The 22499-nt window shown below is 41.0% G+C and overlaps 1 long non-coding RNA gene across 3 annotated transcripts in view; it reads left to right on the forward strand.

Annotated features, from left to right (window-relative positions):
• Positions 1 to 5215: 5215 nt before the first annotated feature.
• The window catches only part of LOC116996495, a 39358-nt gene continuing 22074 nt past the window's right edge, over positions 5216 to 22499 (forward strand). For 2 of the 3 annotated variants that reach the window (XR_004417945.1, XR_004417946.1), the window contains exons 1-2: positions 5216 to 5650; positions 16030 to 16269. This is a non-coding gene — a long non-coding RNA (uncharacterized LOC116996495). The remainder of the gene's footprint in view (positions 5651 to 16029; positions 16270 to 22499) is intronic. The other variant, XR_004417947.1, reaches the window with a different exon arrangement.

Consider the following 22499-nt stretch of genomic DNA (forward strand, 5'->3'; position numbering starts at 1 on the left):
CTCTAACCAGTCCCAAGAGCCTCCCTAAGGGGTTGTTCTTGATTTGTGGAGATTGGGCATGGGCAGGAATTCCCTCTCGGCTTTTAGGAGGACCATGTACCTTTGGGCGGTTGTCCCTGTTGGCACCCAATGAAACCTTAATTAAGGATTGGACTCATAAAAACAAATCAGTGAATAAAATCCGAAAGAGAAGTGCAGACAATTTAGACAAAGATTGTGACTCTGAAATTTTCCATGGGGCTAAGTCAAAAAGAGTTTCTGTATCCGTGTTTCTTCCATGGGTAGCAGCAGCCAAGGCTCTGGGTGAATTGGGCCACCTAGAGTGTTGGGTAGTCAAACAGGCAAATTTGACATCCGCCTGCCATCAGCTCCCTCCTAGAAGACGAACAAATTACCAGGCAGGCCAGACTCCAAAATCGTGCTGCCATAGATTTTCTCCTGCTGCTACATGGACATGAGTGCCAGGGATTTGAAGGACTTTGCTGCATGAACCTGACCTTGAAAGCTCCTAACGTCCATGCTGCCCTGCAAGACGTGATAACCTTGATCGGGCAAGTGAAGCAAGAATCTGAAGATTGGTTCAATGAGCTGTTCAAGGGCTGGGGATTCACGGGGTGGTGGACTTCTATAGTCAAAACTATTTTGTTATTATTTGTTATTCTTTTCCTTGTAATACTGGCATTTGGAATCCTTTGACACTTAGTTCTCAAGGCCATTAGTGGTCTCAGGCCCTCTGTCGCAGTGGTAAATCACATAGAGATGAAAACCCTGAAACAATCTAAAGCCCCTACTAACTCCAAGTGGTGGGAAAGATCATAATTTGTATCCAGAATAACCTAATACCTTTCTTCCTTTTTTAAACAAAAAAAGGGTGAGATGTAACCCTATACCCTGCTACTTAAAGAATGGTATGTCCCTTTAACCCTGTAACCCCTGCAAGGCCAATGGACTGACCCCTGTGATGGGATTGGCAAGAAGCCAAGACTATCCCCTCCCCCTTTCCTGACCCATAGAAAAACCTGAGCCCCCCTTTGCTCTTCCTCTTTTTCTCTTACTCTCTTTACTCTCTTTACCCTCTACTCTCTTTACCCTCTTTACCCTCTTTACTCTCTTTTCTCTCTGGCTCTCTCCCGCTCTGCCCACATGAAAGCCCTAAGAATTAAACCATCCCTGAGATAAAGAGCCTCTGATATCTTATCTATTCTACGTGATACGACCCCAGGCCAGCTCTGCAGAGTATTTGGGGAGCAGAGCGAGGCCCAGGGTGCAGTATCAATTAACCTGTTCTTATCTCAACATACAAGTTTTACTTCTATTTTCCTCCTGATTCCACTGGGGTGTGGGGGAAGAGAGGATGGGTTGAGTATCAGTGATAGAGAGAGGGGGACATCCCGAGTTTGGATCAGAAGCCCGTTGTGTTGAGTATACAGGGCATTTATATAAGGTTTCACTTGTAGGGCACTTACATAGGGTTCTATTTTTGGCAACAATTTCCCATTGGTTACACTTTCTTCATGACATCACATCACCTGGTAACATTATCTTGTCACAAAGTTGCACAACATGTTTCTTGGTCATTTTTTGCCCAGGGAGCTGTTACCTTGTGTTTGTCTCTTCCACAGTTTTTGCTCAATTAAGCCTAAGATATCAGGCCCTTTATTAGTTCCACTGTACTCTCTGTTTTATTCACCATAGTTGAATGAGTGGCTGTGTGGTGTTTCCTCTCCAGCTGGGCTTAAAACCATGACACAGGCTATTGGGAAATGATATCAGAATAATAAAGATCTAGCTAGAAAAAAACCAAGAAAATCACTCTGATCCACATTTAATATTAGTAAATTGCAGAGTAACGTTAATGAAGCATAAGTTATATGCTAATAATTTGGTTGCTGCTTAGAAAGATGTCTATTGGGACATGGAAGCAGATGATGGACCAGATAAGGAAATCATCCCCAAAAACCCTTACCTAATAAAACTTGTCTTGATTTAGTGTGCAGGGAGTTCTTTCTATTTCATGACAATAATGATGGGAATGAATCTACACTGTTCAATGAAGCACTGTGCAATTATCAGGGCAGTTGTGGAGAAGCAACTTCCTCCAATTATGAAAGTTTCCATTGCCTAGAAATATGCAATTCTTTTACTGACACCCTTACAGAAAGAGGTTAAGAATAAAAGGTTATGAGTCTTCTGTTTATCAGAGAAATCAGAGGCTATCTGCACCCTATCTTCTAGAGCCAGACTGGATGTGGAACAACTTGTATCTTCTCTAAGTAAATTGCTGTCTATCTGACACTACAAAGATAATTGCTTGATTTCTGGAAGCATTGTTCCCACATTACCTGGATTACTTAGTCTTGCAGAGTGCTGTGAGGACATTATTGCATTGCTTTTTGTACTGGGGCTGGTTCAGGGGTGCATGCACTCCTAGCTTTTGTGCAGCGTAGACACGTCCCATGTGTAACTGCTGGGAAAGAAAGGCCAGGGGCTGCTGCAAGAAATAACCTTCTAAGTCCTATGACTTTGACATCCAAAATAGCTACATGTTTTGTAGAAATAAGCAATGCTTATTGAACTTGCAATAGCAGAGAGCAAAGTGGGTTGGACTTCGGCATTTTGCCCGAAAGTGTATCACCTTTGTCTGGGCAGTATTGACAGAGACAGATTAGAGCCAGTTCCATTACTGAACTGCAGAATGGTGCAGCCAAGGTCTCGGGCAGCTGTCCCTGCTGTGACAGCCAAGCCTGCTGTGCATTTGCTTTTTGAAGTGATATGCAAAAAGCACTCATCTCTCTTGGATAATTCAAGACTCACGTGTAAGAATTGGAAAGAAAGAATGAAGATCACGTTCTGCAACCTCAACAATGCTATAGCTAAGATGTAGTTTTGGATCAGTCATGTCCATGTCTGTCAGCACTGCTACCTTGTAGATTTCCAGATGTATTTAGCCTTACAATAATTTATTGTTCTTCTAATGCTGTCTTGGAATAGTTGCATATATCCATCCATTTGTATATTCTTCTGTATATGGGCATGCAATTATCTCAACCTTATTAATATATTTGACTTTATGTTTCTGAGGCATATTTTTAAAGGAATGTGTAGTGGTACTGAAATGTGAGAGAGCACGATAGAGAAAAACCCCCAAATGTTGCCTGCAATAGATCAGTGTCTGGCATGAAATAACGTTCTCTACAGTTGGAAGAGATGACTTTCTGTATGTACAGTTTTGGGGCAGAGTCACAGCTGTAATTTGAAGGTATTTTATTCTTAGATGAGTGTCACACTTTCTAGAAATGTATTGGAGAAAGGTCAATAAAGCTACTGTGCAATTTCAAAGAGAGGTTCTTTTTGCAATGCATTTTGGAGGAGAGACTGAAATAAATATTTGCAATGCAGCTTGGTAATTCAAAGCACCACTTTGTCGCTCAATGAAATGTTCAGTTGTGTAAGGGTTCTGTAACAGAGAACTTGCTTATGTGCTATTGAAGGTGGTTTATAGAGCAAACAATAGCTAGTGTCGATGTACAGTACTGCACACTAAATCAGTGATGGGTGCCTTTGACTTCAGGTCTGCTCAGGTACACAAAAGGATTTGTTCCCTTCAGTCTCAGTAGTTGGCTGTGAGACATGTTAGCCACCTGGCGAATGCATTCTCTTTTCTTTATTCTAGGACATGTAGGTGACTTGTGGATAGAAGAGGATATTGATTAAAATAACTGCATGCATTTTTTTTTCTTCCTGTCAAGCATTGTAGGTAAATGATTGAGCTGGTGTCCTCACTGAAAACCTTCAAATAATTTCAGTCCCATTTATGAGGAGATACAGTTGGTTCCACATAGTATGTTACCTTTATTTTGTTATAATGGTAAAGCAATCTATTACTGATGAAAATAGATGTTTGGTACTGAAAAATTGTAGCACTTTTTAACAATATAAAGTTAAACTCAAGTTACCTGGGGCAGTACCAAACTTGGTACTGATGTCCCCAAAAGTCCTCACTTCTTAAAAAATGGTAGTGTGAAATGTGGGAAAAACCCTTAAATTTTGCAAGACAAAGATAAGGAGTTTAGATAGCAAAGCTCAATACTTTTTGCCTAGGAAATGCATGAAGAAATCCCACTTCAAAGATATTTTAAAAATATCCTTGAATGTGTCTCTGTCTTGCTTGTGTGCTCATATGCAAAGATGCCCACAAAGCATGGTTAAAAGAATTTAATAATTATTTCATCTTGACATAATATTTGAAATTATTCTCTTCTCCACCTGCTGAGTTCCTATGCATTCCTTCAGCCCTCCTTCTCACCAAGTGTGGGGTTTTACACCACCCCCGCTATCTATGTCTATCTATTTGGGACACTCAGGGTGCAAACACTAAAACTTCTTCTCTTCCACCCTGCAGATGGGAGCGAGATGGATGCTGCTCTACAGCCACATCCTAACACCACCTTGCTAGGGAGAGGCTGGCTGATGGTGGGAGAGGAGATGACGACCAGACCCATGCAGGGTATAACACTCCAAGCCGTACAATGAAGAAACTAAGACAATAATTCAAGGAACTTTGAATTACTGATTTTTTTTTCCCCCCCAGGAGATTGGCTACCCAGAAATTATCTTACACCGGGGGCTGTTCACTGGGTGAAAAAGAGACCACGTGAGATGGGTCCAGAGCACTGACGCGTAGGAACAGAAGGGCAGCGAGGGGCTGGGTGCTGCCAAGTGCTGCGCAAACACCCGAGGGACAAGGGCGCCGAGACCTGCCCTTTGCAGGACTCCCGCAGGTCCAGGCCGGGCACAGGGCGGGGGAGGCGCCGGGCCGGCTGCCGCCCGGCTCTCCTCCCTCCTCTGCCTGCACCTGCCGCCCGCAGCAGGGCAGGGTCGGAGTGCTTGGAGCGCTAATTGAACCCAGTTTCGCGGCTCTGCTGGGCGCTGCAGGCTGCGCGGGACCGCTGCTAGGTGGCGATGTGCCCCCAGGAACGGCGCCGCAGCGCAGCCTCCGCCGCCACCCACCGAGGCCTCCGGCGTGACAGCCCCGTTGGTCGTGAGGTGCTGCTGGGCGGCTTCTGCGTCAAACCATACACGCAGAGAAAAATATACACCATTATGTATTCATAATTTTCTTAACTGCACACATTAAATGACAAGAAGTTTAGAATAGATTATTTGGAGCAAGTTCTCTGCTGTGAGGGTGGGTGTGGCTCTGGAACAGATTGCCCAGATAAACTGTACGTGCCCCATCGCTGGAGGTGTTCAAGGCCTGTTTGGATGGGGGTCTGAGAAACCTGGTATAGCAAAGAGTGTACATGGCAGGGGGAGTTGCAAGTAGATGATCTCTTAGTAAGATGATCTCTCCCTTCCAACCCAAAACTTCCTGTGATTCTGTGAAGCCCTGTTTTGTTATATACTTAATTGATGTGGTGAGCGGAGCAGAACCCAAATCCCTGCTCTGCCTTAAGTTAACACACAAATCATATTATGGGTGTGGTTGCCTCTGGAGCCAGGGTGCTGCCAAGCTGCTCCTATGCAGCCCCAGCCTCTCTGTGCCACACATAAGGGTGGTTGGGAGCCAGCAGGAAGGGGCTTGTGGACAGACTTTAATATAAAACTTAAAGCAACTACTGGGAGGGATAGGCTACTAATTTAGAGACTGGTGAGTATTCCTGGGTTTTGTGTGGAGCTTTTTTGTTTGTTTGTTGCTCTTAAAATTTAATGAAAATGCTGTGAGATGTAAACCGAAGATGTCTCTGTATCTACCTGCAACTTTTGCATGTTAACAAGTATGTTGCCTTCTAATAGCCTTTCAGTTTGGCTCTCCTTTTCTTTGTAAGAAAACCTTTTGTTAACTTGGCTGAACTCAAATTACCCTATACTAATTGATGTGCTGGAAGTAGTTTTCTTCAAGAAAGAGACAGAGTTCTGGGTTGAGAAAGCTTTGCTCTGTATAAACAAGTGGCATTTGTTATAAACAGTAACATGAGTTCCAACTTTTTGTTCTGAGCAAGATACGCCAAGGATACATCCAGTATTTTTTTTAATGCTCATAATTGTGGGTGGAAGGGAAAATTCTTTTAATCTGTCTGATCATGATTGTTATTTACTCAGAAATGACAATTAATTAGGAGCCAGTCATAGAACTCTAGTTCAGTGCAGCTGGCTGGCAATGACTGATTCAAAAGCAGTAATTATTACAGATTTGAGAAGAGAGTTGAAATGACCCATATGGTTAGTCTGATTAAATTGATTCAAAAGCCACCAGAAGCACTAATTCTCTGCTTCTACTGGGTGCAGCAATGCATTAATACTTGTGATGCCAGTGGACAGGTGTTTGTGAATCAGCTTGAGGTAAGAGAGTTACATCTTAGCCATCCTGCTGTAAGCCAACTTGATAGACTTTTGAAGCACAGAGGCCCTGATGGTGAAAAGCTGAGGTTAAAACATAGACACTAAATGAAATGGACTCCCTCTGCCAATCTCTGGCTAAGTAGATATTGGCCCATATATCATAAAGGGATAAAACAAACTAAAATCATAATCTGAGAAGAAGAATGAGAGCAAGAAGAGACCCATTCAGAGTTGAAACTCTCTGGAAAATAATCAGGACACAGTTTAAATAGCGTTTTGTTTTCTATCATGCCTGCAAGCATTATATTACAACAAACACCAAGATTGTTTGGTATTAGTCTTATATGTGGCTAGTTTTGGAGTACTTCATATACTCTGGCAGTGCTACGTGTACAAATGTTTTAGTGGAAGCTGCTTCTCTATGATAAAAAGAAACACATAACAGAAATGTTTAAAAGAAGTGAGGAAAAAAGCAAAAAAAGTGAAAATGGAATTGAGACTGCTAAATCTGGTAATGCTGAGGTTATAAAGAATACAGGAAGGACCTTTAAGACTGAAAACAATATGCCTGAACTGTCATAGATACTATGTCCTTTCTACAATTAAAGAATGACATTATGGAAGCTTTTAAAATTTGCCAAGTTATTTCCAAAAAATTGGGCCACTCGTGGGAAAGAGTTGTAGTAGTATCAGAGAAAGTACCAGTCAGGAGTCTACGCAGTTGCACTGAGCAGTGGTGCAGCTTGTAAAGTCTATGAGTTTATACATAATAATTTGGTGGAAAAGGACATAAAAATACTTGACTGCCTACTAAAGGAGCTTATAGGTTCAACCTCTGATGCCTTCTTAACTCTGCTAAATTACAGGATGGGGACAGTGAAGTGTGATTTGTCATCTGTGACGATTGTTCAAGTAGAAACTGCAAACAAAAGATGACTCCATAATAAAAAACAAACAAACAAAAAACCAAATATCTGGGTGAGTAAGGAATTGGAGATATAGATGAGGCAATGAAGGCAAATCAGACCAAACCTTGGTATTTTTTGGGATCTTGGTTGCTACCCTTAATCCACAAAAATGAGGCTAGAAGTACCTGCAATAGAAAAGAAAGGCTGTGAACAACAGGAGTGTCTCAAGATGTGGCCATCGGATTGAGTTAGGTTGTCATTCCGAACAGTCCCTTATTCAAAAGTAACAGTTTCTGGTGGTTCCAGAAGGAAAAAAAGACTGGGTATATGAATTATTTGGCCTGACCAAAGAATAGGCAACAGACAGAGCAGTGTTAATTTGTGGAATTAAATACCTTGGTATCACCTTATAACTGTGATTCCTTATGACAGGGAGATCATAAGAATGAAACTATCCACAAAGACACCTTAACATTCCTTTTAAGCTAGCATACATACACATTTATGTATATTTCTGGCATTTGGACAAGTACTTGGCATATACTGGTCGTTATTTCTTGTTACGTTTGCATGGGAAGGTAAGACAAAGCCAACTGTGCTCCAGGAGTTTCTGGAACAAGATGCTGATTGTTGTGTATTTTTGTTGAACAGAGTTGTGTTAGAAGTTTGACACCAAATGGAGCAGATCTCTCCTTGAATTAGATTTCTAAATTCTACAGTGTTGACAACATGGACACATGTGACTGATATCATGCCACTCTATCCTTTATCAGAAGGACTAAATTCCAAAATAATAATGCCTTTTTATAAAAGCTTAATGTGAATTAGATGAAGCTGTCCAGTAAATGGCAATATACTTATACTTCAAACAATTATATTGGATAGTCTTTCTCCAAATAAACGATATCATTCTTGTGCTCTATACTCATTGCTTTAGAGCTTGTTCTATGCTGCTAATCCCATTTGTTTCTCTATACACTTTACATTATAAATGTTAAAAAACTGTAATTACCTGAAAAGTCGTAGTGAACAGATCTTGGTTGACAGGCGGTAATGACTTGAATTATCTTCTTGTCCATAGCACTCTCCTTGAAATGAAACCAGTTAAAAAAGCATAATTTTGCCTAACTACTGTACAAATATTTTAGAAAATAAGGTATTTACACCAAGAAGTATCTGTTAAACATAGACTGAGCTAGCAAAGATGCCAAATCAAATGCAAGAGATAGTGAAGGCTGTTAAGAGAAAGAATTAAGTTATTCATCTCTGAATGGCGTTTCCATTACTGTGAAACTACTTGGAATGAAATGGGCAAATAGCTTTGTCTGAAGAAAAAATAACTGCAGTGTGGTGGTAGCATTTGCTGAGGTTATTATGAGATGACTTTGATTCAAAAGAAGGTTGAAGAAGAGTTGGAAAGGAATTTTAATCAGTGCTAGCAGCAAAAAAGGACAGAATGTAAGTGATTCATGTAGAGGAGCATACCCTGGGCAGCAGGCACTTACATAACTGGGAAGGCTAAGTTAATTTCCTTAAGCATTGCTTTTCTCTTCCTCTTTCCAGCCAGGCTGTGCATATACCGGTTAATGTTTGCCTGGTGCCATGTACAGCTTTTCCAAACCTCCTTCTGAGAGACTGGCAGTGCACTGTGCTTCCTGAACTGAGCATGGGTAAAAGAGGAAAGAGTTCAGAGAAGAGCAAAGGAGGGCTGTCTAAGACTGGACTGCCTTGGATCTGATTGCATTATCACTGGTGACCTAAGCATGTAACCTGGATTTGCACGCCATGGTTCAAAGATTATATAGCAAGTGTTATGGGTACTGGGAGAACCAAACACCAGTGTAGGGAATGCAATTGGAGTTAAATTAGGGATAATACAGTGGTTGGTGCTACATTCATTTATTTTCCTTAAGGCACTGTAAAATAGTCTACTTTGGGTTCAATTACCACAACTTCTACATAGAAATGAAGCAAGCTGTGGTTCCTGGAAACTCTGGAATCTTCTCAGCCCAAAAAAGTAAAATCTTTCTATATTCTGCTGTTGCAAGGAAGACCAATCTCCTGTGGAGCACAAGGGAGGGATTACAGTAATTTCATGACTATAAGGCACACCAGATTATAAGGCGCACTTCTGGGTGTCGGCAAATTTCTGAACTTTGTCCATATATAAGGTGCACCGGAATATAAGGCACACTTTTTTTTGCAGTGAGGGTCTACGCACAACAAAGTAATGAATTAGTAATGGAGTCGCGCGATCGCAGGGTTTACTGGCAGGTGCTCAATTTGCAAACATTTTTCACAGATTGGTGTAGCCTATAAACGCAACCCCAGGTGCCCTCCCTGTGTGCGGGACCCGGCACTCCTGCCTACCCTGGCGTTGGCTGGCACGGCTGGCGAGGCATGGCTTGCACTGTGGCTCGGGGTGGCCGCAGCTCGTGGCTCGCACTTCCGGGTTGGCTCAGGGTGGCCGTGGCTGCCTGCTCCCACCCTCCCTGCGCGGCGGCTGCCAGCTGGGCAAGTCTGAGGTGGCCCGCTCCCGCCCACCCTTATGGCTTGGCCCGCGGGTCACACTTCCAGGTTGGCAAATTTCTGAACTTTGTCCATATAAAAGGCACACCGGATTATAAGGCGCACTACCAGGTTTCGATCAAAATTTTATTCAAAAGGGTGTGCCTTGTAGTCATGAAATTACTGTACTTTGAAATGCCAGATTTCTTCCTAGAAACCCCACCGTTGATCTCATTGCTTTTATCACTGTCCAGGAAAACTGGGAGGGCCTGGTTTTGGTTTACTTGATCTTTCCCTTCCCCCCCTTTCCCTTTTCCTTTACTTTCTTCCCTTTCCTGTGGTACAGATCCAGTTACACAGAGGATGGGCATGTATTTGATTTCTATTTCCTGGCTTTTGAATCCTTCCTGCATTTTTACCCTATTCAAATGCATATACAGTAATTTCACGATTACAAGCCACACTGACTATAAGCTGCATCTCCGGGTGTCGGCAACATTTTGTTCTTTGTTCATACACAAGCTGCACCCAATTATAAGCCACTCTATCATTCACAGCGAAGACCCGTGTGCAACAAAGTTGCCAATTAGTAACAGAATTGCGGGATCAGGGTGTTTACTGGCTCAGCTTGGGCCGTGAGGACTCAGCCCGCTCAGGGCTGCCGATGGGGCCAGGTGGCCCAACTCGGCGCTGCCACTCGGCAGGGCCGCTCGGGGCTGGCCGCTGCAGCCACTGGGGTCACTTGTCTCGGCCCAGCGCTGCCCCGTGGTGGCAGGGGGGAACGGAGCCCGCTGGCACCCGTGGCGGTGGCGGCAGGAGGGGAAGGAGCCCACCGGCTCCCATGGCAGGCAGGGACGGGAGCCTGCCTGCTCCTGCGGTGGCGGCGGCAGGCGAGGACGGGAGCCCCCCGCCTCCCCCCTGAGCCGTGGGGCCAACAGGAGGGAGACCCCTGCCTCTCCCCGAGCCGCAGGGCCAGTAGGAGGGAGCCCCCCGTCTCTCCCCCGGGCTGTGCTGCCTGAAGGAGGGAGCTCCCCAGCCTTCTCCCCCGACCCCGCGCTGTCGGCACAGAGCCTGGCTCCACCTGCCGCAAAACAGAGTAACCAATTTGTAACAATCGCGCAATCCCGGGTTTTACTGGCAAGTGCTCTGCTCAGCACCCTGGCTGGCACTTCCGGGGTTGTAAATGTCAGAAAATTATTCACATATTAGCCGCCCCTGAGTGTAAACCGCATTTCTGGTGTGGGAGCAAAATTTTAGTCAAAATGGTGCGGCTTGTAATCGTGAAATTACTGTACCTGTCAAACAGGTTGGGATAGAAATAGATCAATTTTTCTCTGGGAAATACATGTCCAAGGAAAGAAATACACACAGTTATTTCAGGATGTCATTGAATTAGGTTTGAGACAGAGGAGTAGTTTCTGTCTTCCCCTTTCACCCCCTGCCACTCCCTGCCCCAGACATTAACAGTGTCAAAGAAAGCTTAGAAAATTAGTATAGTTGCCAAAAAGTACTACTCTGTAGTAGTTCCAGTTTGGTCTATTACTTCTCTGTACCGTATAAGAACCATTGAAAGCCATAATATTCTGATACGTTCAGAGACACTGCTGTCTTGAGTCAAAGATATTTATATTTTCAAAGACTATATAGTGTAAATTGAGTCTGTCAATAGCAAATCTCACTGTCTCTGTGAGCAGAGTGGGAGAGCCAGGCTCCAACATATGACAGAGATAGGGTAGAAGGGTGATGGATGGGTAGCTGGTTGCTTGCTGCACAAATTGGAAAGGAAAGAGAGGGATGGTTAATATTGGAGAAAATATATGGTATATTCAGCCCAGAAAGAAATAGGAAAAAAATTACTAAACCTAGGTTATAGTCCAGATATACATGCTTACAATCATAGAGCATCCACATTACTCCATTCTACAATTTAAGGACAACTTGTGGTAAGCACTTATTGCTGCCTTAGAACTTGGACCCAGAATGCTCTGGTGGCTTACCATTATGCCTGCTATTATAAGTTGTGAAACTTTTAAAATTTTTAAACCTTTAAAAAAAAAAAAACCTAACTGCTACTTTTCCATGATAATTTGCTTTATCATCTGAACAGCCTCTTTTACTAAATTCAAAATACTTTCCTAAGGTCTTGTGATTTTGTACATCTTTAGTAAACAGAAACACAATTTAAAGCAGCATGCAATAAAGTGGTAAAACGAATGTAGTAATGTATGTCCTCATTAGTAGATTCCACGGTAACATTAACCACTGCTGTTGAACAGTATATTTTATCTATAAAGTTGTTCAAGTTGTCCAAACCTAGCCAAGCAGGAATACAAATGGACTTTCATTCCCATGGCTCTGCTATACTGATAGTTCCTTGGAGTTTGTTTCTAGTAAAATTCAGTATAATTTCTTGCATATTCTGATTCAAAGTACTCTTTTTGTGCGACAAATATTCTGCCAACTGTAATACTATCTTTACTAATGTTTATCTAAGTTGTAATCCAGACACTGTAGTAGGACATACTCTTACACTGCAGTCATATGAGCGTCTGTTTCAGTATTGTCTTTTGCAGTCCATTAAAGTATCATTAAGGTATTTCACCAGAGGACTGTTGGATCACACTCTGACCCTATAGGGAATAAATGTAAAATATATACCCTGGGCAGAAACACCACATGAAGAGTCATACTGTTGGGAAGCAACAGAATACCTCTCTATTTACTTATTACTGAGCCAACTTTATGATAGGTCTTCAAAAGAGGCATCTCTGTGTAGTATGAGGAGGGTGAAAGATATAATTGTAGTTTATATAGCTTGTTCGCCTTCTGATGGAACAGATAACAGTTGTGTGCTTTATATTCGTGGACTTGGTTTATGAGACCTAGTAGGTATAATTATTTTTAGTGAAAATTTTAAATTTTCAAATTTATCTTAATTTATTAAATGTATTTATATTAACGTTTATTTTTTATTAAATTATTAATGGTTGTAAGTTAAATTATTTCGAAGATGTCAACTTCACCATCTGCAGAAGCAGCAAACTTCTGTCATCATAGTGCTAAAAGGTAAGTTGTCAAGAATATAAGCATCCATACACACTGCAGACAAAACTGTGACTGGAAGCAGAGAATGTCAAGCTCATGCTCAATTTCTCCAGGACCTTTTTTCTTCTTTCTTTTAATAGACCTTCTGTTTCCCATCTTTGTTGCTCTCTAGTGGTTCTACAAAGGTGTGCGTATGCTTCATCAAGTAAGGTATTTAGTCTCCTAGCATCATAGCATTGTGACTTTTATTTCTGTTACTGATAAAAAATGAATCATTTCAAATTTCCCCTTAAAAGTGTTTATGTAGTGTTCCATCTTGTTGTTCTGCAAGTTCACCTTAAATAGTTGTTACTAGAGATGCATTGACATTAAAACTTGAGGATCTTTCCTTTTCATTCCTATTCTTGTCTGCTTTGGAGGTTCTTTATACATGGAACTGATAGATCTATAAAATATTTGCTCTAATTTTCAAGCAAATCCAGGACTCCAGTATTTTCAAGTTTTCAATATGCATTATGTATGTATATATTCTGTAAAGCCTTTTCAGCTTCTATGTTCCTGCTAATCTGTAATGAGGTTGCTCTCTTTTCTTGTTTTGTGACACCATAACAGAATATTAGATTATAGCGGCGTAATGTTATACATAATAATATGAAAACAGGCAAAACCTAGAGCTTTGCATATCCAATATACTTATATCTTTAAACCCAAACTTGATTTTTTTCAGAAGGCTGCTTCAATGATTGAAATATTTTAAGTTGTTCCATAAAAAAATCCAAATAACTTTTTTAAAAGCAGACTTTTCAAAAGATTCACACCTTTATGAATCAGACACTGTGCACTCTGGAGCAGTACATGAATATATTAGATTCTTGCTAGAAATTATTTAGTAAGTTGGACTGGCAAGCACTGAATCAGCATTTAAAAATCTGAAGTATAGCATTCCCTACGTCAGGCCTTGAGTTTGCTCTCTTCTTCTGTCTTTTATCTATTCCATATTAAAATCTCCAGAATCACTAAAGCTCAAACATACAGAATAATTTTAGTGAGATAGGGGATCTCAATACTGGAACTAGACCACAACCTGAATGAATCCTGCGTTTTTTGCTTTTCTCACAGGTTTTCCTCTGGTAATAAATCAGTCTTTGAACTGTGAAAAAAGCAAAGGCATGAAAAGACATGCATATGTAAAAAAGAAGACCATGACAATTTTATAGTTAGGGTTTGTTTGAAAGCAGTCATTCCCAGGTCTAGATATCCAAAAGATATATGCTACTATCTACTAGGTATTAAAAATAGCTATTCTTAATCTTTGGACATTTTCTCTGACTGGATTTATGTTGTATGGAGTACTCTTGCAGACCCTACGAATATTATCACTGTATCTTCTTTCCAGTGTAGTTTTTACCCATTTACAACCAATCTGTGACAACTGTTAGAGGTTTCCAGAGGTTCATTCTTGGATTTCTTTGTATTTTTACTTTGCCATCACTAACCATTTCTACTACTCGCCTTTGACTTTTTTTCCCAAAGAATGGAATCTGTTGATTGCCGTCATATGGTCGGAAAAACCTGACAGATCACTACAAAGACTATCCAATGTAACACTCCCTTAAATGCATGCATACATACATATATATACATGCATATATATACATATATATATATATATATATACATATAATATATACATATTTAAATGCATGGCTAGATTTTAAAGCTAGGCAATCTTAGCCCAAGTGATACATATTTATGGTAAGTAAACCTGACAAAAAGACTAGTGAGAAGGTATGGGGGAAAAAACATACCCCAACCAAAACCTGAAGTTATTTAACATTATTGGCTAAGAAAATAAATATTGTATTAGCTTCTGTGTAACATGAGCCTTCTGAAAAGAAACAAGGATTTCAAAAACTTCAGGGGTGGGCAGAAATTCCAAGTGGCAGGCAAGAGGCAAAACAGAGCACAGATGGATATTAGGAAGCAACCCTCTCTCCATTTGATGTCATTCACAAGGACCTCAACAGGTTGGAGAGATGGGCGAGATGAACCAACTGAAATTCAGCAAAGGCAAGTGTAGGGTCCTGCCCCTAGGGAGGAATAACCTCCTGCACTGGGACAAGCTGGGTGCTGAGCTGCTGGAAAGCAGCTCTGCAGAGAAGGACCTGGAGATCCTGGTGGACAATAAGCTGTCCACGAGCCAGCAGTGTCCTTGTGGCAAGAGGCCAATGATGTCTTGAGGTGCATTAGGAAGAACATTCCAGCAGGTCAAAGGAGGTGATCCTACCTCTCTGCTCAGGTCTGGTGAGGCCATATCTAGAGTTCTGTGCCCAGTTCTGGGCTCCTCAGGACAAAAGAGACATGGAGCGGATCCAGCAAGGTGTGACAAAGATGATTAAGGGACTGGAGCATCTCTCTTATGAGGAAAGGCTGAGGGAGCTGGCCTATTCAACCATGAAAAGAGACAGCTGAGAGGGCCTCCTCAGATGTAAGAGGATGGACCAGGCTCTTCTCAGTGGTGCTGAGCAATAGGACAAGAGGCAACAGGCAGTAACTGATGCCCAGGAAATTCCACCTGAATACAAAGAATTTTTTTACTGTGCAGCTGACCAAGCACTGGAACAGGTTGCCCAGAGAGGTTGTGAAGTCTCCCTTTCTGGAGGTACTCAAGAGCTATCTAGACACAAACCTGTGCCAAGTGCTCCAGGATGGTCCTGCTTGAGCAAGGAGGTTAGACCAGATGACCCACTGTGATCCCTTCTAACCTTAGCCGTTCTGGGATTCAGGCTTTTACGTGTTCCTTGTTTACATGTTCCTTGAATGACATCAGTCTTGGAAAAGAGATCCTGTAATGGTCAAATGATTCAGAGAATAAAGCTAGCCATCTGAGACTGAGACAGCTGTTTTTTTTGGTTCAGTGAGTGAAATGAGGGGGGAAAAAAAGCAGGAAAGGTCTCCCACATCAGCTTAGAAGAAAAAACAAAATCTTTTTCCCTTGGTAAAAAAAAGGCAAAAACCCCCAGAATAATTCACTTTCTCTTAGAAAATTATCCTGAATGTTCTGATTAAATGTAACCAACTTTGAAAGGAAAGACATACCCATTTTTTCCCCAAGATAACCCAAATTTTTAAAAGATATTAAGTATTTCTTGACTATAGAGATGTAACAAGCTTGACTTGAATTCACAAGGACAAAAAGTTGAAACTTCTCTCAATTTTGTTATAGAAATGAAAAATTGCCAAGTTTCAAAGGCTGCTTTTCAAGGCATTAAGAACATACCAGATGTCAGTTGAGGAAGCTGGAAGAAATTAAAACGTCTGGAAAAGACTATTTAAAAACTACCTATCTGGCCTGTGTACTGCTGTTGTGGAAAATCCCTGGTTGCTTCAGTGACCTCGACTTGGATGGCTGTGTGCACTCATGTTGAAATACACATTAAAATCAAGGGAGAGTCTGCAGAGGCCTGTAAGTTTGCAAGTGTAGAATTTACTGCTGCATTATTGACTAAAATACCCCTGTAAAGTAGGTGTGGCTAAAAAATAGATTGGTCTCTGAATGCACCAGATAGATCTCAATTCATAAGGTCTTTCACCTTGTTAAGTAAGGAATGTAATCCAGAATGAGAGACAGCAGAAAAAATAGTCATGATGGAAAATTTAAATGTTGCTTTCTCTTAGTGTGAGTTGGCCCTTTTTAGAACTTCAGGCTTACTCTTAATTTATGATATAGTCTTTTTCTGTATTAAACAAGAGAGATTTCAAATCATTAATTGATATGGAGATAAAAACGATTGATGTCCCTCAATATGTACAAGATGACTGAAAGGATGAATTTTAATCCTGTAAAAGTAACACCAAAGTGTTTATTCTTCGGATGGGTAGGATAATGTTTTCACTCAGCAGCAAAAAAGAGTGTGACTTAATGCTTAACCCTGATGGGATGGGAAGACTATGCATCTAAGTGGAGGTCTGTACAAAACGGCTGTCTGCAGCTTCAACTGTTAATTAGTTCCAATAATGGTTCAGCAATCACAGCTATGTTTTGTGTGACCTCACTGGTGTGGCATCTGGGCAATTGTCTTTGGGATAATGAGCCCCTTCATCCATAGCAGAACAACATCTCCACTTTGTTTGCAAAAGATCAGAGCCAGTCTGCTTCTCATAAGGGTGCCTGCCATCCCCTTTGTATCAGACCTTAAGATTAACCTTTCACACCCTACATTAATTGTTTTTAGATTAAAAATTAATGAATCAATTTTAACAGAATTGAGAGAGGGGCGGGAGGGTATGGGGTGGTGTTAATAAGCCCCAAGTATCACCCAAGAGGTAATTTAGATCTTAAATATTCCTACCTGAGTTTTGAAATGAAAGAGAAACAACATTCCAGAACACTGGTTACAAATTATTTTAATATTTTTCATCTATGAAGAACTGTAATTAGAAAAGTGTGGTCCTTCCTCCTCAACATTACAGTTTTAATGAAATGTATCTACTATTCATATAATGTACAAAAATTATAGAAACAACCACAAAAAGGTTTTTCTCTTATTTCGGTTCATTTTTAAAGGGTAATGTGTAGATATGCTTGATTCCACTGAAATTATTGAACATGTTGTGGCTAAATTTCTGTAAAGCTACTCTTTCATGTTCATTGAAGAGCTATGAAGCTTTTCCCTTGCTTAGAAGAGCTTTGGGCTTTCAGAAGGCGTGGCAATCAGTGCAGGAGCATGACATGAATTGCTAATGTTTTGGATTGCTTTGTTTCAACAAAGCAGAAATAGTAAATACTTACTGAAGCTTGAATTCTGTCTCCATCCCCTAGGTTTTGCAGACTTTTTGTGCTTATACCTTTTCTCTCCCACTTGCACATTGCAGTTAGGCTTCTGCAGACTTTGATTAAACTAAGGGAGAGCTGTGGTTTAATTTTCCTCATGGTCTAAGGCAAGGGGGCTGCTTCCAACTAAGATTAGCTATTGAGTTTCATTGAAATGGCAACTAGAAAGTTACCCAATGCCTAATAAAAAGAGGGAATATTAAAATTTGTTATGTTGTTCTCTTTTTTTAATATAAGTTAATGCTAATAACCCATCATCATGTTGTTTGACCTACTTAACTTATCTTTGATGGCTCTGAAAATATCTTCCTTGTTTTTATTGACATAGCTATTGTTGGCTTGGGAACCAAGAAAGCAACCAGTTTCTCAGGCTGCTGGAGCCTGGCTCTCAGGCTCTTCAAGGACAGAAACCCAAAACAAAGATTATAACAACTGTGGTGTACCTGACTCTACTCACAGAGAGCGCTTTTAAAAGGGGGTTTCTCCTCTGTCCAATGAAATGTCTTTGAATTGTTTTCCACAATGTACACAATTTAAATCCATGATTTCCATCAATAAATGCTCTTTCTTGCTCATGTAAGAAAGTCACCATATCACTGTGACCATCACCACTCCAGAAACCACATACAGTAACAAGCTATCTTAAATTTGCTTTTATGTTCATTCAATTGTAACTCTCTACTTATGGTTTACCATGGCTTTGAACTGTATCATAGCTCTTTTTTGTCTTCCCTTTCTATCAAAGAAATCAAATACTATTAATTAGTTTACATTGTAGCCTAAAGACTTTTCATTATCACACTGAGAAGGTGAGAAACTAAGAGACTCATTTGTATGGCTATTTACTTAAGAAAGTCAGGAGATTTTGTTTTTATATATAAAATTCTAAGTTGCCCTGATCATCCTTTTTCATGGCTTAAAAATTAATTTGAATTTAATCTAGTCAACTTTTATGAGTGAAGTAAGTTGAAAAATCTGATATGGAGTTCAAATTACACAAGTATTTAAAGACAAGGTATTTAACCTCAAAAGTTACCTCTGTTGATAACAACTCAATTTTCCCACTTGGTTGCATGGTGTATTATGAGGGATGACAGCAGTCTTTTGAGAAAGGCATATGTCATGCTGGACTGTCCATACTTCATGAGCTAATACTGACACCATCTGATAGCTTTCTCTCAGAACACATTGCCTTTTATTTTGGATAGCTGGTGAATGCAGCTTCTGTTACTGAGCCTAAATAGCCATTTCCCCACATTAATTATCATCTGTGCCATTCCTCTATTGATCCATTCCTATATTCAGTTTGCTCTTTCAAGTGCTGCCACTTCTTTGATAAGAGAAAAAAAAAAAAATCTACTGTTTCTTGCAGCTGCTCTTCCTTTTTGGTGCATAAGCAATTTAGTATACAGGCTCTTTTGCCATTAAAATTCCTAATATGAATCTTTATGAGACATCACAAATGTGCAGAGTGCAAATACAAGAGCACAGTTCGATCAGCAAAGTTAATGAAGACAGCCTATTAGCATCCTGCTGGGTTTGTTGCTGAATGCATAGTAGCAATGCTTGGAGGCTTTACTCTCAAGGGAGTCCCAGGGAATACACCATATGTGGACAGAGAAATGGAGAATGCTTGTAATTTCACAGACAAGGCTGAAAAAAGGGTTGTAATTAGATGACTCAATAATAATAATAATAATAATAAAATAAACAGCTTGCAAGGACATTCAAAAGAATTCCATTCTTGTTACTTTGCTAAGGTGCATATGGGAATGGGAAAGTTATTAAGCACATGGTATAGGCTGAAGTATTTCTCATTTTGTGTTTATCAGGGGCAAGTGCTCCTCTTTGCAGCTAGGCCAAATTCAAGAGTTTGGGTGTTGGCAAAATCATTTGAAGGTCATTAAGGCCCAGGATCTATCTGCTTTGTGGATCAGTCTGCTAGGAGCTGCTAGAGTACAGAGCACATAAGCTGAAGTTGCTCAAAGCATTCTGATCATTGTATAAGGTCAAAACCTGCTTTTGGTTCTAGAGGCTGTTTTGGTACTGAAGGTATTTCTTAACTAAAGAGACATTGTTTACTTTATAACAAATGACATCTACATGCCAGGGACAGGTACATCAAGTCTCTTTTTGGAGCTGACTGGCAACCAATTATTTTAAATAAATCTTTTGGTTCTCTGAGTGTTGACATATTCAGGGTTAAGTATTAGCATTTTGTAACATTGCCAGCTCAGGAGCTCCAACCTCACAATTCAAACACTAAAATTATGAAGTGAAATATTATTACGTTTGTTAAATTTGCATTGTTATTGAAATTTGAAGAGTTCTATTTTTTGGATTTCTGTGTTTTGAAAAGAAGGTCTTGAAGCACACTGAATACCCCAAGGAAAATCAGGTTCTTCTGTAGCTGATCCACTTCAACTGGAGAGGAATAAAAATGCCAAGTGAAGCATGACTTGTTGACTCTGAAGATACCATAGTTTTCTGAAGGAGAGAGGATTTTGAGGAAAATATTTCTTATTATGGTGCCAATATTGTCGAGTCAGGTGATATCCTTCTCATGTTATAGCTGTCTCCTGCCAAAATGTGTAAAATGGACAGTTTATGTGACATGGATTAAACATGGGGTATTACCAAATGCTGTTGTGGGATGATGGATAAAAAAAGAGACAGCAAAGCTAAAAGGAGTAGTTTGAGAAAAGTGTTAAATGTAGCAAGAAGTCCTGTGGTCTGTAATACCTCTTCTTATGATATTGCATGAAAATCATTTTACAGTAATTTCATGAATACAAGCCGCAGCAATCTGACAAAAATTTTGGTGGAAACCCGGAAGTGCGGCTAATACTCGGGGCGGCTAATATGTGAATAATTTTCTGACATTTACAACCCCAGACGTGCCAGCCAGGGCGCCGAGCCAAGCACCTGCCAGTACAAACCGGCATTCCGTGATTGTTACAGTGTTATTCTGTTGCCCTGGCTCCCTGCAGGCAGCACGGGGGGCGGGGAGAGAGGCGGGAGAGCTCTCTTCCCTCCTCTGCCACAGCCCAGGGGAGAGACGGGGGGACCCCGCGCCGCCATTGCTGTGGCCCGGGGAGGAGCGGGGGGGCCCGCGCCACCATTGCTGAGGCTCGGGGAGGAGGGGGGGGGCTCTGCCCCCGCCCTCCGTTGCCGTGGCGGGAGCAGGGGGTGCTCCGTGCCCGACCGGTGCCGCGGCGGGAGCGGGGCCGGGGCGAGTGAACCCAGAGGCGGCGGCCAGCCCCGAGTGGCAGCGCCGGGCTGGACCACCTGGCCCTGTCAGCAGCCCCTAGCGGGCCGAGCCTGCACAACCTTAGTTGAGCCAGTAAACCCCCCGCCATGCCACGGTTCTGTTAGTATTTGGCAACTTTGTTGCACGTGGGTCCTCGCTGCGAACCACAGAGTAGCTTATATTCAGGTGCGGCTTATTTATGGACAAAGAATGAAATATTTGCCGATACCCAGAGATGCGGCTTATACTCAGTGCGGCTTGTATTCGTGAATTTACTGTAAATGCCTGTGGCTATGCATGCTTTAACATGGGATTACTGTTACACTCCTGTTCTGTTTCCTAGTTATATCAGGATATGCTTAAGGTATGGTAGAAAGAATGTAAGTCTTTCCTGTGAATGACTTTAAGCTTAGAGAGTTCTGATGCTTGATAGGCAGCTGTGGGAATTCAGCTAGTTGGGATGGATGGTAGGCCAGCCTTTGTCAACAACAAAGGCATCAACTTAAGGATTCAGAACTGAGATGTTAAGAAGAGAGACATCTAGTAGTTTAGGCTGAGAAGAATGCGATTATGGGTGCAGTTATGTTAATGAAGAAGTTCCTTATACCTATGAGATATGATTGGTTGGCAACTTGTTCCATATATGGTGATGATTTTAGTTCTTGTTGTCTATTGGTTCCCTACCCCTCAGATAAGATTATATAAGGTCCTGATCATTCCTTTGTCAGGGTCTTTTGAGGTTGCCCCATACTGTGATTGGCTTAGGTATGTTTGTTGTTTAGCTGCTTTTATTAAAGTTATTTTCCAGGTTACTCTATCACACCCATCCTGATTATTTCATTTGCCGCTCCTGGCTGGCCCGGCCCTGAACCGCAACAGGTGACAAACACATTTATAAAGAAACTACTAAAGTCAATGACTTCTGGAGCATATTAACATAAGTTAATGTCATCTGGGAAACAACAGGTAGATGAAGATGGAGAAAATAAAAAATGGTGTTGCTAACTTTATTAGATATTATTTGTCCATGACTGAGAGTTTAAGCAGTATCTTGAGTTTCCTGAAAAGTTCCCTTTATTTAAATTTCAAGAAAGTTAACATTTACTGAATATTATAAAATACAGTAAATATTTTTCTGCTTAAAAAGTCACATTCAACTTTATGAGCTTAACAGGCCAGAAAGTTGCTCTCCTTTGAAGCACATTGCAGGTACGTGTGGAAGAAATGTAATGGTTTATTTTTTTCAGATTAATTCCTTCTCTAGCCACTTCTTTGATCCTCCATGTCAAAGAACGTTGAATAATTTTTCACCACTCCTTTTCTCTCGAGTGGATATCTGCAATTCTTTAGTTTTGATGACATACCAACATATAGAAATTTACGAACTCAAACTTCCCTACCTTGGCTACTGAGTAACTCCTGTCCAGCTGATGTACTTCAAACCAGGAGTTTTTGATTATGTAGAGTGCTGATCCTTGCTGAACATTCTGCTTGTTAGGTCTTTGGCATTTGCAGTATAGTAAAGCTCCAGCAAAAGCTACCAAGTTTTACATATAATTCGCTTGTTTGCAGAGGCAAGACAGGATTGTAGCTATGTCACACACTGCTGAAT

Source organism: Catharus ustulatus, chromosome 5, assembly GCF_009819885.2.
Source record: "Catharus ustulatus isolate bCatUst1 chromosome 5, bCatUst1.pri.v2, whole genome shotgun sequence".
Classification (NCBI taxonomy): domain Eukaryota; kingdom Metazoa; phylum Chordata; class Aves; order Passeriformes; family Turdidae; genus Catharus; species Catharus ustulatus.